Here is a 16,766-nt window from a genome sequence, read left to right as displayed (position 1 = left end):
CAGGGCTTAGGCTAGACCCGCTGAAATGAATGGGGCTTACGTTAGTCAGGACTACCTTAAGTCCCACTCATTCCAGTGGGCCTCCTCTAAGCAGGGTTTAGGCTTGACCCGCTGAAATGAATGGGGCTTACGTTAGTCAGGACTACCTTAAGTCCCACTCATTCCAGTGGGCCTCCTCTAAGCAGGGTTTAGGCTTGACCCGCTGAAATGAATGGGGCTGAAGTTAGTCAGGACTACCTTAAGTCCCACTCATTCCAGTGGGCCTCCTCTAAGCAGGGCTTAGGCTAGACCCGCTGAAATGAATGGGGCTTACGTTAGTCAGGACTACCTTAAGTCCCACTCATTCCAGTGGGCCTCCTCTAAGCAGGGCTTAGGCTAGACCCGCTGAAATGAATGGGGCTTACGTTAGTCAGGACTACCTTAAGTCCCACTCATTCCAGTGGGCCTCCTCTAAGCAGGGCTTAGGCTAGACCCGCTGAAATGAATGGGGCTTACGTTAGTCAGGACTACCTTAAGTCCCACTCATTCCAGTGGGCCTCCTCTAAGCAGGGCTTAGGCTAGACCCGCTGAAATGAATGGGGCTTACGTTAGTCAGGACTACCTTAAGTCCCACTCATTCCAGTGGGCCTCCTCTAAGCAGGGCTTAGGCTAGACCCGCTGAAATGAATGGGGCTTACGTTAGTCAGGACTACCTTAAGTCCCACTCATTCCAGTGGGCCTCCTCTAAGCTGGGCTTAGGCTAGACCCGCTGAAATGAATGGGGCTGAAGTTAGTCAGGACTGCCTTAAGTCCCACTCATTCCAGTGGGCCTCCTCTAAGCAGGGCTTAGGCTGGATTTTATCCCGTGTGTGTGTGTGTGTGTGGTGTTTACACGTGTGGAGAGGACACCGCTCGTTCCTTACCGGCGCTTCTGTGAGGGGAGCCCCTCACCGACCCGACGCGCGGCTCTCCTCGCAGGCCCGGGGCGTTCGGCGGGCGGGCGGGCGGGCGGGCGGGCGGCTGAGCGGAAGGCGGCTTGGGGCGGCGGAAGACGCTCGTGAGGCGCGCCGGCCGGCCAGGCCCGCTCGCCGGCCTCCTCCCTCCCTCCGCCGCCGCCGCCGCCGCCCCGCTCCTTCCTCGGCCCGCCTCGTTCCCTCCTCCTGACGTCAGGGCCGCCAGCCAGCAGCCAGCCAGCCAGCCAGCAGGGGCTGCTCCCCGCCTCTCATTGTCAGGAGGAGCCCCAGCGCGGCAGCCCTCGGGTCGCGGACCGGATCCAAGCGGGCCGCCGCCGCGCGTCGCGGAGTGGCCCCCGCCGCGCCCGCCGCGCCCCGCCGCGGGGGTCTCCGGCGGCCCACGGCGGGGAAAGCCGGGCTGCTGGGGCGGCGCAGCCGCTGCGGTCCGGAAGAAAGCCCCGGGCGGGCTCGCATCCCTCGCCCCTAAGGTGGCGGATCTGGCGCGGGGAAGTCGGTAGGTGAGATTTGGGGGGGGGGGTGCGGGGGAAGTCGGGGGGGCGGCTCTTGCTTTCGCCTCTTGCTTTCGCCGCCGCCTTCTCCTGCTGTTGGGCTGATCCTGGGCTGCAGCGCGCTGCCAAAACCGAGCTGGGGCTGGGAAGGAATTCAAGGCATCCGCTTTGTTCAAGTTGCCAGTGTGTAGACGGATCCTTAGGAAAAAAAAACCCAATTAGCGATTGGAACTGGGGGGGGGGGGGTTTCCTGTGGCTGCCTCGTTCCCCCCCCCCGTCTTTATTAGTATTATTACATTTTTTTTTTTTAATGATGACTATTATTTACAGGACGAGGGCGATTGCCTTTGAGGTCACCTTTGCTTAAAAGAGATTCTCTCTCTCTCTCCCTCCCTCCCTCTCTCTCTCTCTCGTTCTGGGAACTTCCCAGCCATCCAACTTTTCTCCCCGGGTGACTCTCTTTGCAGGAGAGGGCCAGGCCCTTCCTGCAGAGGAAATGCCGCTAGGAAAACGGCTTTGGGGGAAACGTTGCACCACGCCAAGGAACAAGAGGGAGGCGGTGGATTGGCGGGGGACGTTGGCGCCCGATCCTAGGCGTAAGTTTACTCAGAAGCAAATCTCATCGGGTTCCGGGCGACTTCTACCCCCCTCCCACACGCACAGACAGACAGACATGCAAGTAAATGTGCGTAGGGTTTCGCAGCCCTTCAGCAGAATCTTAAGAGGGTTTACTCAGAAGTCAGCCCCATTGGTTTCAGTGGGACTTACTTTGGAGGAGGACTTAGGACTGCAGCACCCTTGCTGATCTGCTTCAGTAACCTGTTAAGACTCACTGTGTAGAAAGGTTGTTGTTGGTGTTTGTTCCTCTAAAGAATTCTGGGCGGTGTAAATGGTTCCCCTACTTTGATCCTCACAACAGTCCTATGAGGTAGGTTAGGCTGAGAGAGAGTGTGTGGGGGCAGTGGGGCTGACTTGCCCAGTTCTGTGGCTGAGCAGTGATCTGAACCTGGTTGGCTTCTGTTATGAGTCACAACACTCCAGTCACTGTACCGGATTTCCCTAATCTGGTTCCCTAGATGCGTTGGACTGCAACTCCAAGCATTCCTGACCGTTCGCCATGCTGGCTGGGAGCTGATGGGAGTTGAAGTCCAAAACATCCAGAGAGTACCAGATTAGGGAAAGGCTGAATTACACTACGCTTGTTTACTCAGAAGTAAGCCCCACGGAATTCAGTGGGATTCGAGGTCTAAGTACATTTACTTGGGAGTAAGGATCCTTAAACTCAGTAGGATTTACTTTGAAGTAAACTTGCACATGAATGAGCTGCCACGCTGCAGTCCTATACATACTTACTTGGGAGCAAGTTCCCACTGCTATCCAAGAGATAAACTTCCAAGGAAGTGTCCTTTTGCGGTGTCACATTTCAAAAAACATCATACTGGGAAATCTCTGACTCCTGTTGATTTTCTGGGTATTCTTGGAAAAGTTATTCTGTTGGGACTTAGTTTCCCAGTCTTGAAGATGGGAGTAATTGTGACATATCTCACAGGATTGTTAAACATTAGTGAGGGAGGGAAATGTTACCTCCACGAATCCTATGGGGCAGCCTTAGGGTTACCACCATCTTTTTCTAACAGGATTTCTGTGTCTTTTACAGGGCTGTGACAGGTTGAAATTCAGCAGATGTGGCTTCCCATATCTGCTGAATTTCTGTCTGTTATGTAGCTGTTATATGTATAAGAAAACTTGCTAGAAAAAAGCATGCAACCTTCGAATAAGGTTAGCAATGAATAAGGAATTTAGCTAGGATGAAAATTTTGTATGGAGCACATGACTCTGAGGATGTGAAAACTTGCGATTTGGAATTTGAATTATGGGATCAGGCTTGACTGCTTAAGTATTTGGGAGATGGACTTCCCAGTGGTGGGCTCTTTATTGCTGGAACAAATATGGCTTATATTTCTGCAATGCGCTGTTTTGTTTATTACATTGTATCCCTCCCTTCTTCCAAGGTGCTCAGAGCACATGACTGTCTCCCAACCTTTTGTCCTCACAACAACCCTGCGAGGTAGATCAGGCCAAGAGATAACAACTGACTCCAAGTCACCCCATGTACTTCATGGCTGAGCAGGGATATGAACTGAGCACTCTCTGATCCTAGTCTGGCATTCTAACCACGCTGCTACACTGCTCAGGGTTCTGTATCCATGGACACCCACCAAACCATGGGTAGGAATGGAGCCTCTGTCTTCACCTAATTGAGTTGAGCCTTGGCCTTTACCTTTGCCAATTTTGAAAATGACAGAAGTGGAAATGGTGACTGTTTAAGGAGACTTGTAGTACCTAAACCAATCCTGGTGGCTGCACCTTCTGCAATAATAATAATGATGATTATGATATTTTTTACAAAGGAAAGAAAAAAGAACAAGTACAGCATAGCACATTAGGGTTCCTGGCTCTCTTTGTCTACATTTACAGTTTCAAATGACGTCATATCAAACACATATTTGTCAATACAGAAGCTGGACTACTTTGCAGAAGGTCATTATGGGGCAGGGGGAGGTGAATGTGGATACACTAGAAAATGTCTGCTGCTTTTAACATTAGGGCAGGACACTGTATAGGTTCAACAGTCTCTGAAACGGGTCAGTCTTAGTGTGTGTGTGTGTGTGTGTGTTTTGCTTTGCTTTGCTAGAACTGTTGTAAAGGCGCATAGTGAGCACCTCCATAGAGCAACCCTTCCTATGTGCAGACAGAGCAGGGAAATCTTTAAATGTAGTAAGAAGTCAAGAATTCTTCTGCATCAGAAAGATTTATTTTAATCAGACTTCACCCCCAGGGCAGCGATGCTTTTGCTCAATTTACTCTAAAGAATTTTTTTTCCCTAAAATGAAACCATCTTCCTTGCTCACAGAGGCAGATGCTGGGTGTGAATCTAAGCATGTTTATTGCCTTGTAAGTCCATTTTTGTTCATTCAGGGCTGATGAGTGAGTGAGTGAGTGAGTGAGTCTGTTTGGGGAGGACTGGAAGAAGCCAGCCCGTTAACTTTCCGAGGAAACATGGCATTTGTTTTCATTGAAGAGCCATGGAATTCAGCCCTTTTGGCTGTGGCCAGGCTATTGTCTGCAAGAGATGCAGGGCCAAGGGCTTCAGCTTTCTTTAATTATTAAATGAGCCTGGTTGCTTTGCTGTGGCCACAGTACTAAATCCAAGGTGATTAGTAAGCCATAGGTGGCACCCCCTGTCAGGTAACTTTCTGCCCACCCCATCCCTCCCCCATCAGTAGGAACTTCTCATGTACTCGAGAAAGCTTGATGCTTTCAAACTGTGGTGCTGGAGAAGACTCTTACAAGTCCCCTGGACTGCAAGGAGGTCAAATCAGTCCATCCGAAAGGAAATCAACCCTGAGTGCTCATTGGAAGGACAGATACTGAAGCTGAAGCTCAAATATTTTGGCCACCTAATGCAAAGAGAAAACTCTTTGGAAAAGACCCTGATGCTGGGAAAGACTGAAGGCAAAAGGAGAAGGGGACAGCAGAGGATGAGATGGCTAGATAGCATCACTGATGCAATGAATATGGACTTTAGCATGCTCCAGGAGAGAGCGCAGGACGGGAAGGCCTGGCGTGCTATGGTCCATGGGGTCACGAAGAGTCGGACACGACTGAACGACTGAACAACAACAACAAATCAGTATTGGAGTAGAAATATTTAAATAAATAAATACCTGTGTGCACCGTGAGGTGGAAAAGTTGACCCTCTGGGCCGGGGATTTTTAACACCCTTCCCCAACCTGGTGCCCTCCAAAGCATGCTGTTCCCACAGTGGCCAGCCAAATGCCCCCACTGGGAAGGCCACAAGCAGGACATAAGTGCAACAGGACTCTCCCATCGGTTGGGTTCTCTAGCAACTGGTGTTCAGGGGCATACTGCCTCCGATACTGGAAGTAATGTATAGCCATTATGGCTAGCAGCCATTGATAGCCTCATCTTCCATAAATTTGTCTAATCCCCCTTTAAAGCCATCCAAATTGGTGGCCATCACTAATTCTTTTAGAAACGAACCCTCAAGTTTAGACTATGCACTGTGTGAAGAAGTAATTCCTTTCACCTGTCCTGAATTTCCCACCATTCTGCTTCTTGGGATTTACCCCCATTGGGTTCTAGTATAAGAGAGAGAGAAAGACCTCTCTCCCTTTCTCCACACCATACATCATTTTATATACCATTATCACATTTCCATCAACTTTTCTCATAAGGGAGTTGCTCCAGCCCCTCGATTATTTTTGTTACCCCATTTCTACACCTTTCCCAGCTCTTTATGGCATTTATGGGGTGCCTCTTGGTGTCCAGTGGTAATACAGAACAAGGGATGTGCAGATCTCAATCAAGGAATGTCATTTTGCATTGTGGATTTTGTAGCTTTAAAGATGGATAAACAACGAAAGTGCTTTTTTTTGCAATTCTCATGCATGCACATTTAACTTGTTAGGCTAAAGATGGCTTGGTGCTCTCCTCCCCCCCTTTCCACAATGCACTTTGCCTTGCCATGCAAGAGGGTGATTCCTGCTTCAGACATCACTATAAGGGTGGATAGATGAAGTGGTGTCTAGGTAGTGCAGCAACACTTGAAAAAAAGTTTGCTCTAGTGAGAGGGTGAACCAGAAAGGATAATACAGTGCTGGTGCAGAGTAATGTTACAAACCTTTAATATAACTCTGTGCATTTCAGAGTAACAATTCCTTCTTCAGGAGCTTGAGAAAAAAATGGGAAAAATAGTTGCAGGAATTCTTCACAAGTGCGGAGAATAAGAAAGCTTTGCTCCTTTGGTTTTGCAAGATTGTCTACATACCTACAGAACATGCACTTCTCCTAAGTCTGAAGAACTTTAATTATTTATTTATAAATTTATTAATGTATTACATTTCTTAAACGCCGCATAAAATAAATTTCTCTAGGTGTTTTAGTAATAAAACTACAAATGCAATCACAATGAAATCAACAATATAAAATGTGCCAGCACAATGCAAGATACAGTATCAGGCATAAGAGGCAGAACTACATTGTAGAGAGTAGGATAATAAAACACAAAAACAGTAAAACATTTAAAAATGTTACATCTGAAGTGTGTTACATTACATGTAATGTAGCGTAGAGCTACAAAAAAGTACCCCTACAAAAAAGGGGCCATGGTGACTTAGTGGTTAAGACGCTGAACTGCAGACCGGAAGGTCGGCAGGACAGCAGTTCGACCTGAGTGCCGTGTGACGGAGTGAGCTCCCGTCTTCAGTCCCAGCTTCTGCCCATCCTAGCAGTTTGAAAGCAAGAAATTGCAAGTAGATAAATAGGTACCGCCTCGGCGGGAAAGGTAACAGCGTTCCGTGCACCTTGGTGTTCAGTCATGCCGGCCACATGACCACAGAGGCGTCTTCGGACAGCGCTGGCTCTTCGGCTTAGAAATGGAGATGAGCACCACACCCTAGAGTCGGACACGACTGGTTGGGGACACCTTTACCTTTTTACCTTTTAGCGTAGAGCTACATTAAAGTTTTCTGCCATTACTCAGCACCCAAAGTTATATTCTCCTTCCTGGTTTGCCTATTGGAGGCGCTGTTTCCCCCCCTCTTCTTCCCACTTTAGTGCTGGGGGGAAGGCACCATTTTTGCACTGCTTCAGGCAGCTAGCTTGTGCAAGCTGCCTTTGTCGACACAGTGGGGCACATTGTTAGGAGTGTGCGTGTTTGTTGGTGAAAAAATAGGCAAAATTTGGCCACCAACTCATTAAAAACAAACAAACAGGGGCCATATTTTAAACTGAGCAAGGACTCAAAACATCAGCATGGGCTCACAGAGACAGAACAAAGGCACACAGCCCTCATTTTTGCTTTCTGTCTGGATACTGCTGTATGCAGGGCAGAAGGCAGAGCCAGGAAGCCACTTGACCTCCAAATCCCTATGGTTCCCTGCCTTTTCTTTGCGTTGATTGCTCCACATGTTCAGTAGGGAACCAGCAATGTCGCTATAGTTTCATTTTGAGTCCATCATGACCCCTTCGAATTGGCTCCACTTTCTGACTCAGTCCCCATACTAGGTGAGACATGGGCAAAGGGCTCTTTAACTTTCATTCCCAGTGCAAATAGCATTATGAGGCTTTGGGCAAAAGTCTCCCCCTTTCTGACTACCTCTGCTGCTGTATGTGAACTAAGGCAGGAGTGAGCAGACTTCAGGTTTGCAAGACCTGCTTTGGTTTTCTTGTTTTTAATAGAAACACCCCCCTCCCATCCATTCATCATCAACTGAAGCTAGAAGCAAAAGACATCATTCAGAACTAAGGAGTTCTCAGTCCAGGAATTTGTTACGAGTACCAGAACTCAACAGAGCTCACGGTTCTTCTACACAAGCATCCAATCCTGGTTGAAACCAGCTTTCTTCATTTCAGCAGTTATTATTTAGAGCAGGAGGGGAGTCATTTCATGGCTGCTATTTATTAAACAATTGGAAGTGAGAAATCCTTGCTGATCTACTTCAGATGATCTAGAGATCTATCATTGTGGGCTCTTTACATTGCACCGTGATCGTTCAAGGCATCTCCTACACTAAATGCCCTTTGTTCCGTTTTTAAATAATGAGCTATCAAATTACCTGGTTGTGTTCCACTTCAGTTTGTTGTGTTCCACTTCAGTTTCCTCCTGAAAAGAATAAGAGCGGCGAGAAGAGCAAGATCAATGAAAAATAATGGAAGACTCAGATACGGGGAGAAGGAGAGGGAAGGGCGGGGGGAAGGAAGCACATGAAAAAGGGAGTCTTTGTGATTCTGCATTTAAAACAGAAGCAGAAAGCCCCATTTTAAATGCAGGATTTTAGGCTGGTGTAGAGATGCCCAAGATAGCGCCCTTCAAGTACTTGAAAGGTTGTCACAGAGAGGAAGCCCAGGATCTCTTCTCAATCATCCCAGAGTGCAGGACACAGAATAATGGGCTCAAGTTACAGGAAGCCAGATTCCAGCTGAACATCTTGAAAAACTTCCTGACTGTTAGAGCAATACAACAATGGAACCAATGACCTAGGGAGGTGGTGGGCTCTCTCACACTGGAGTAGGGATGGGGGAGAATTTCTCCCTGAAACTTCGGGGGGCCGAGCGCCAACGTATTCGGCCCCCCAAAGTAGTTTCGGGGAGAAATTCTCCACCCCCCGCCCGCCCCCCGGGATGGGACTTACCTTTCCCGAATGTCCCTCCCGGCGGCGGTTCAGCAGGTCTTCGTCAGGGGCGGGGGCAGCAGCCGGTCTTTCGACCGGCTGCCACCGCCGCCATTCCAATAAAAGTAAAAAAAACAACAACGCCCCCGTGATAGGCTACGTGACGATTAATGTAGCCTATCATGGCTAGATTTGCAAAGTCAGCCGTGATAGGCTACGTAAATCGTCACGTAGCCTATCACGGGTGACTTAAAAAAAAAAAAAAAGCGTGTACGGCTAATGGCGGCCCCCATAGGGAGCCGCCATTCGCGTTCCTTATTTGGTCGCTGTAGTCTACGTAAAGATTACGTAGACTACAGCGAAAATAAGGGCAACGCTATATAGAGGGAGAATTCCCCATTGGCACCAGTGTACACATTTCTTCATTAGGCAAGTTCTATCGAACAATGCTATGTAAGAGAGGATAATGCCATAAAAGATGTCACCCTACCTATTCTGAATCTTTCTTCTACTTTGAGGTCAGTAAGACAGCAACCAGTTATACCTGGGTTTTTCAAACTTTCTCACAGTAAGCCTCTCCTAAGTCAAGAAACAAACATTTGAGCCTCCCCTCAACCCCACCCCACCACTGCAGTGGAGATAAAGCCAACCTGAACCATAATGCAAGGTGTGGGAACAGGTAGATCAGTGGAAAATGTTGAAAGCAAGGCCCAGAAGAGGCCAAGGTATGCTTTAAGGATTAGAGGACGGGGTGGAAAAGTAATTCCTCAGTTATCTCCATCACGCAACAGAAGTATGAAACTGCTGGTTGTAGGATGGTTGGAATTTGGGTGTGTGTCTGTCTGTAAATGAACTGGCCCATTCAATTTGCACACAAAATCTTGTTCTTCAGCCAGGAAAAGGCTAGAGTCTAGTGGCCATTTTGACTGAGAAGGCAGTCATGTATTTGAAGGATCTTTCCAAACTAAGTATTTAAAATTATCATAGAAGAGTCACGCCTTGTAGCCACTGTACATGAGATCAAGGGTGGAGGGTGGCAAAACTGTACAATTGGATGGGCAATTTGTTATGAAATGGTAGCTATCTTGAAATTATCTATTCCACATATCATTCCCTGTATTTCCAGTGCTCAGGTATGAGTGCTGATTCTTATGCAGAAAAAACAGCACCATCCATGCACAGGAAGGGAGGTATCATCAGGCTTGGGGAAACTCAAAAGTTTTGCAGATGGACAAAAAATCTTCAGGAAAAAAATCCTAAGGGAGAAAAGCCCTAAGGATGCTCAGAGGGCACAGAATGTTGACTGTTGGAGGGGTGGCATGGAAAACTGGGGGTGGGGAGAATGAAATGGAATATCATGGAGGAGGGCGTGGCTCGCTGGCTGGAACAGGAACGCTTCACAGTGCAACATTTTGTTGCAGATCCCACTTGTATTATATATTGCATATATTTTATATTTCACAATGGTATCTTCCTCATACTTGGGGAACTTTTCTACACTATTTAAAAATTATCACAAGAAGGAAATGCCTTGTAACTATGGAAAATGTCAGCCTTTAAAAAAAGTTATTTTAAAAAGTTCAGGGAAAAGCTATACAGTTGTGCGGGCGAGAGCTCTTGATAAATCCACTCAGCTGTTTTGAAATGGTAACATTTTGAAATTATCTACTCATAGAGGCGATGTGAATTACCATATTAGTCACTTGAGTTCCCACGTAATTCCTTTTCCTCCATTTATGATTAAATGTCAGTTGTTGAATATTTTGGTTGTAGTTTGGGACACTTTATGATGCAGTAGACTCATAGTGTTGGATCCAGACTTAGCCATGTGTAGAGTAGACTCTTTGAAATCAACTGGATTTAAGTTAGTCATGAGTTAAATTAGGGCACAATCCTATGCATGTTTAGACAGAAAAACGTCCCACAACTCCCAGCATTCCCCAGCCAGCATGCTGGAGTTGTAAGACCTTTTTCTGTCTAAGCTGCATAGGATTGCACCCGTAAGGGCACAATCCTATGCAGGTTTAGACAGAAAAAAGTCCTACAACTCCCAGCATTCCCCAGCTAGCATGGCTGGCTGGGGAATACTGGGAGTTGTAGGACTTTTTTCTGTCTAAACCTGCACAGGATTGCACAGTAAATCACTTATTTCAGAAGGTCTATTTTTAGCATGACGAAGTCTGGATCCAACCCAAGGTTTAGAAGATGCATTCATGAGAACTGTTAAAACTTCGGGGGGGGGTTGGGGGGTAGGAGAAGGGAAGAAATCTGACTAAGCAAATATGACTTTCACAGAAGATCTTAGAATCGTAGAATAGTAGGGTTGGAAGGGACCTATAAGACCATTGAGGTCAACCCCGTGCTCAATGCAGGAATCCAAGTCAAAGCATCCCTGACAGATGACTGTCCAGCTTCATCTTAAATGCCTCCAGTGTGAGAGAGCCCACTACATCCCTAGGTAACTGGTTCCACTGTCGCATTGCTCTAACAGTCAGGAAGTTTTTCCTAACGTTCAGCTGGAATCTGGCTTCCTGTAACCTGGGCCCATTATTCTGTGTACTGCACTCTGGGATGATCCAGAAGAGATCCTGGCCTTCCTCTCTGGGACAACCTTTCAAACACTTGAAGAGTGCTATCCTATCTCCCCACAGTCTTCTCTTCTCAAGGCTAAACATGCCCAGTTCTTTCACTTTCCTCATAGGGCTTTGTTTCCAGTCTCCTGACCATCTTCATTGCCCTCCTCTGAACCCTCTCCAGTTTGTCTGCATCCTTCTTATAGTGTAGTGCCCAGAACTGGACAGTACTCCAGATGAGGCCTAACCAGTGCTGAGTAGAGGAGAACTAGTACGTCACATGATTTGGAAGCTATATTTCTATTGATACAGCCCAAAATAGTATTTGCGTGTTTAGCAGCCACATCACATTGTTGGCTCATATTCAGCTTGTGATCTACAACAATTCCAAGATCCTTCTCACTTGTAGTATTGTTGAGCCAAGTATCACCCATCTTGTAACTGTGCATGTTGTTTCTTTTTCCTAGGTGCAAAACTTGGCATTTATCCCTATTACATTTTTGTTTCTGTCTTCCAGGGTATTAGCTATCCCGCCCAATTTTGTGTCATCTGCTAATTTGATCAGCATTCCCTGCACCTTCTCATCCAAGTCATTAATAAAAATGTTGAAGAGCACTAGGCCCGTGACTGAGCCCTGCGATACCCCGCATGTTACCTCTTCGCAGTTTGAGAAGTTACCATTGATAAGCACTCTTTGAGTCCGATTCTGTAGCCAACTGTAGATCCACCTGATAGTTGTTTCATCTAGCCACTTTTAGCTAGTTTGCTCATCAGGATATCATGGGGCACTTTGTCGAAAGCTTTTTTGAAGTCGAGGTATATTATGTCCACAGCATTCCCACAGTCCACAAGGGAGGTTACCTGATCAAAAAATGAAATCAGGTTAGTCTGGCAGGGTTTGTTCTCGACAAATCCATGTTGGCTTCGAGTAATCACTGCATTGTTGTCGAGGTGCTTCCAGATGGATTGCTTTATCATCTGCTCCAGAATTTTCCCAGGGATTGATAGCAGACTGACTGGTCTGTAGTTCCCTTCTTTCTTTTTGCCCTTTTTGAAGAAAGGGACAACATTAGCCCTCCTCCAATCATCTGGCATTTCACCTGTCCTCTATGATTTATCAAAGAGAATAGGCAGTGGTTCTGAGAGCTCCTCTGCCAATTCCTTTGCTACTCTAGGATGCGGTTCATCTGGCCCTAGAGAACTCATTCAAAGTAATTAGGTGTTCCTTGACCATATGCCTATCAATCTAAGCTGCAATCCTGCCCCTTCAGCCTGTACTTGGCCTTTGCCAGGGGGGTCATAGACCCTCTTTTGGGAGAAGACTGAGCCGAAGTAGGAATGGTGCACTTCTGCCTTTTCTTTGTCATCTGTTATCATTTTGCCATCCTTATTTCATAGCTGAACCACCATTTCTTTCCTCTGCCTTTTACTATGCACGTATCTGAAGAAAGTCTTTTTGTTGCTTTTAGGATCCCTCGCTAACCTCAGCTCATTCTCAGCTTTAGCCTTCCTGACGCCATCCCTGCAATTCTGTGCTACCTGCCTGTAGTCTTCCTTTGTAGCTTGGCCTTCTTTCTTATACGTGTCCTTTTTTGTTTTCAGGTCATCTCTAAGCTTTTTGTGAAGCCACATCGGCTTCTTCTGTTGTCTTTCACCCCTTTTTCTTGTTGGAATTGTTTGTAATTGTGCCTTTAGAATTTCCTTTTTTAAGGACTCCCACCCATCTTGGACTCCCTTCCTCCTTAGATTCACTTGCCGTGGGACCTTACTTAACATTGTTCTGAGTTTATTAAAACTGGCTTTCCTAAAATCCAGGGTATGCGTTCGGCTACACTCGGCTTTTGCTTCTTTTAGAACCAAGAACTGAAGTATAACATGGTCGCTTTCCCCCAGAGTTCCCGTAACTGCTACTTTATCTTCTGTAATAATGGGATGTATATAGCACTTTTCAGTAATTGTTTATTTAAGGCTGCAATCCTATACTCACTTACCTGGGAGTAAGTCTGATTAATCCCAATGGGGCTTTCTTCTGAGTAGGCATGGATGGGATTGCACTTCACAATACAAATGTTTCATTGTATTTTATTATTTTAACGGTCTGTAATTCACCCAGAGAACATTCATTACTGGGCAGATTGAAAATATAATAAATAACTAAAGTAAATAAACTTATACTCCTCCATTCTTAAAAAATAGTCCAAGGTGGTTAACAACTTCACTTATTAAACCTATAAAATTAAAAATTAAATTACAATGCCTAAAAGTGGCTTAAAACAGTAGGATGAAATATAATCTATAGAACCTGCAGCAGAAAGTAAAACAACAACAACATTAAGCACCTTATCTCAGTAGCATAAAACTATATCATCCAACTATTAAAGCCAGATATTACAGGCCAAAGGGCCTTTACAAAAGAAAGCTCTTTACTGTCTGCCAGGACATCATAAGGGAGAGACACTTTTTCTGAGTGCTTTACAGATTCTATACATGTCTAGTCAAAAGTAAGTCCCATTGAATTCAGTGGGGCTTACTGCCAGGAAACTGGGCATGCACACTTGGAATAAGTCTTATTGAACTCAATAGGGATTTACTCAGAAGTAAGCATAGGATTGTACTGTAAAGCTTTTTAATCCATCATTGCAGTAATCTTTACAACAAAACTGTTAAAATCAGCCCATATTGAACATAGGAAGCTGCCTTATGATGAGTCAGAACCTTGGTCGGGTCCATCAAGCTCAGTATTGTCTACTCTTGATTGGCAGGGATTCGGGCAGAGAGGGAATCTTTCTCAGCCCTGCTACCTGATTTCCTTTTGGCTGGACATTACATGCTGGGCCTTCTTTATGCAAAGCATGTGTTCCAACACTGGGCAGTGGGCTTTCCCTAATAAGCATTGCTCCATCTAGCCAAGGGGTGTTGAACCTCTTTCAGAACCTGAGTGCTGTATTCCATGTTGGAAAAGCTCTTGGGGGCTGTATCCAAGTGGTGGGCATGGCCAAAGGCAAAAGGGGTGGAGCCAAAACACCAAAAATACCAGTGTACCTTAGCTTAAAGCTCTTCCAATAACTAAGGAGAGGCATATCAACCTTTTGGAATGGGGAAAAAGCTGCACAAAAGCCAGGAAACTACTACATGATTGGTGGCTGGGGGGAAAGGGGCACGGCCAGGGAAAGGGAGCATGGCTTCCTGGGCAACCCTAGAGGGCCAGATTTTGAACCCAGGTCTCAGCTTTTGCAGCCTTGATCTGTCTACTTTACCAGTAGTTCTCCAAACAGTCAGTAGACTATTTGCAGCCTTATGGCCTGAGATCCTTTAAACTGAAGATGCCAGGGATTTAACCTTAGACCTTATGCCTGCAAGGTATGGGCTCCATCACTGAAGTAGAGAACATAGGAAGCTCCCAAATACCAAATGTGTCCATTGGTCTATTCAGCTCTGGATTGTCTTTAAGCGCTAGACTAGGGGTGTTGGAAGTTCTTTCCACCAAATTCAGTTTCATAGAAGCTCTCGGGGGCTGCGTTCCAGTGATGGGTGGGGCTGAAGGCAAAGGGGGCAGTACTAAAATCCTCTTATTCCCAGGAACTAAACCTTCAGAGAGGCGTTTCAATCTTTTAGAATGGTGGGGGGGGGGACATGCAAAAGCCAAAAAACCTCCAAAGGATCAGCAGTTGGGGAAAAGAAATGTGGCCAGGGGAAGGGGGTGAGGTCATCTGCAGGGTTTCAGACCGGAGTCTTTCCCAGCTCTACCTGGAAGTGCTGGGGATTCATTAAACCTGCAACCTTGAGCATGCAAAGTATGTGCCCTGCAACTGAGCAATGGCCCAACCCTCCAGAGCCTGAGGATGTTTAAGGAAGGAGCTTGCCTAATTGGTTTCATTACCGAGACTTGAACTGAGGACTTCAAGTGTGCGATTCATGCACTGGGTAAATGAGGTATCTTTGAACTTTGTTGGTTTTTTGCATCTTGTAATTGGCCGTGGTAGTCACTCTGCCATGACCTGAAGGGTGAACAGCCATGCTATGTATACATCTATTTATTTAACAAATCTTCCACAGCCAGGCATGCAACTTGTTCTGGAGTTTTAGCAACTCATCTTGCGCTCTTTCGCACATAATTAGCCATTTGCATCAATCTAGTGGACAAGTCCCATCTTGCTGGAAGAGATAACAAAGGGCCCAGGTATTGTTAGCTCCAAATGCTAAAAATAATGACTTAGCCGCAGAAAATAAAGAGATGAGCTTAGAAGACATGAGCATTGAAAACAGCATCAGTGTGTGCAACTTCCTTCCGGCAACAGCTACTGGGTAACACTGATTGGATGGCAGCAGTTTGCTACCCACCAGGGATATAAGATGAGACCAAAGATCCATCTAGTTCACCATCCTGTTTCGCTGAGTGGCAAACCAGATGCCTTTGGGAAGCCCACAAGCAGGACATAAAGGTAATCGCCCTTTCCTGCCATTGTTTCCCAGTGGCATACTGGCTCTGAATACACTTAGCCATCATATTTGGTGGTAGAGCTGTCCTCCATGAGTGTGTCTAATCTCCTTTGAAAGCTCTCTGAGCCAGTGACCATCAGCACATTTCATGCCACCAAATTCCATAAGTTAATTGAGCCTCCAGTGAAGAAGCATTCAGGCTCTTCATTCTGGGCTCTTTGTTCTAGCTGTGAAAGCTCAAATTCTCAGCAAAGGCTTCCAGACCGAGACACCTCTACTCTCTGCACTCAGTTTTGTTTTCATTGCCACAGTCTGTAAATTCATGAGAAACACTACTGGCTGACAAGCTCTTCTTAAGGGCTAATTCAAATGTTCACCAAAAAGGTAAGCTTGTACCATTTCAGAATGCCGGTCGAGTTTTGCATGTTTGCAGTGTACCCGTCCACTATGTTCAGCATCTAAGGCCCTTCTTCAGGTGCCTCCTCTGAGGAAGGCTCAGAAGGTGGCAACAAGGGAGGGTCTTCTCGGTGGTGGTCCCCCAGTTATGGAACAGTCTCCCTGATGAGGCCTGCCTGGTGCCAATATTGTGGTTTTTTTGGCACCAGGTTAAGTCTTTCCTCTTCTCTCAGGCATTTGGCAGCATATGATGAGGTTTTAATCAGGTCCTGGATTTTTCTTACTGTTCATTGTTTAAAACTGTGTGTGTGTATGTGTGCTATCTGTTTACATGTTTGTATGTAAATGTTTTTATAGATGTATGATGTATTTTTAATGGTTTTTAATCTTTGTAAACTGCCCAGGGAGCTTGGGTATAGAAATGTAATAAATGAAATGAAATGAAAAATGAGTGCTTTCATAATGTGGAAAACTTCGCACATAAGGAAGAGGCTGGAACTCTTTTCCTTGACTTGATAGCTCTCCAGATAAAATTTGATAGAATTCAAGTGTGTGATTCTCCATCCACATCCCTACATCCCCAAATATTTCTTCTGAGATGATATTCTTCTGGGAGGACTGTACCACATGCTTTTCCTGTTAGAATTGGCTCTCCCATATTGGACAATGAGAGGATGTTTTTCTCAGAGTTCTTTCCCATGTTAATTTTTTCCGGACATA

At 46.0% G+C, this 16,766-nt stretch overlaps 1 protein-coding gene across 2 annotated transcripts in view; it reads left to right on the top strand.

The window, feature by feature from the left end:
- Positions 1-1,203: 1,203 nt before the first annotated feature.
- The window catches only part of LUZP1 (leucine zipper protein 1), a 68,925-nt gene continuing 53,362 nt past the window's right edge, over positions 1,204-16,766 (top strand). The window contains exon 1 of one of the 2 annotated variants that reach the window (XM_084815495.1): positions 1,204-1,446. The gene's annotated coding sequence lies outside the window, so the exon portion shown is untranslated. Of the gene's footprint in view, positions 1,451-16,766 lie in introns of both variants that reach the window. The other variant, XM_084815496.1, reaches the window with a different exon arrangement.

Source organism: Heloderma suspectum, chromosome 10, assembly GCF_057233095.1.
Source record: "Heloderma suspectum isolate Gila_16-S chromosome 10, 16-S_ref, whole genome shotgun sequence".
Taxonomy (NCBI): Eukaryota; Metazoa; Chordata; class Lepidosauria; order Squamata; family Helodermatidae; genus Heloderma; species Heloderma suspectum.
This window is presented reverse-complemented; position numbering and strand designations above follow the sequence as displayed.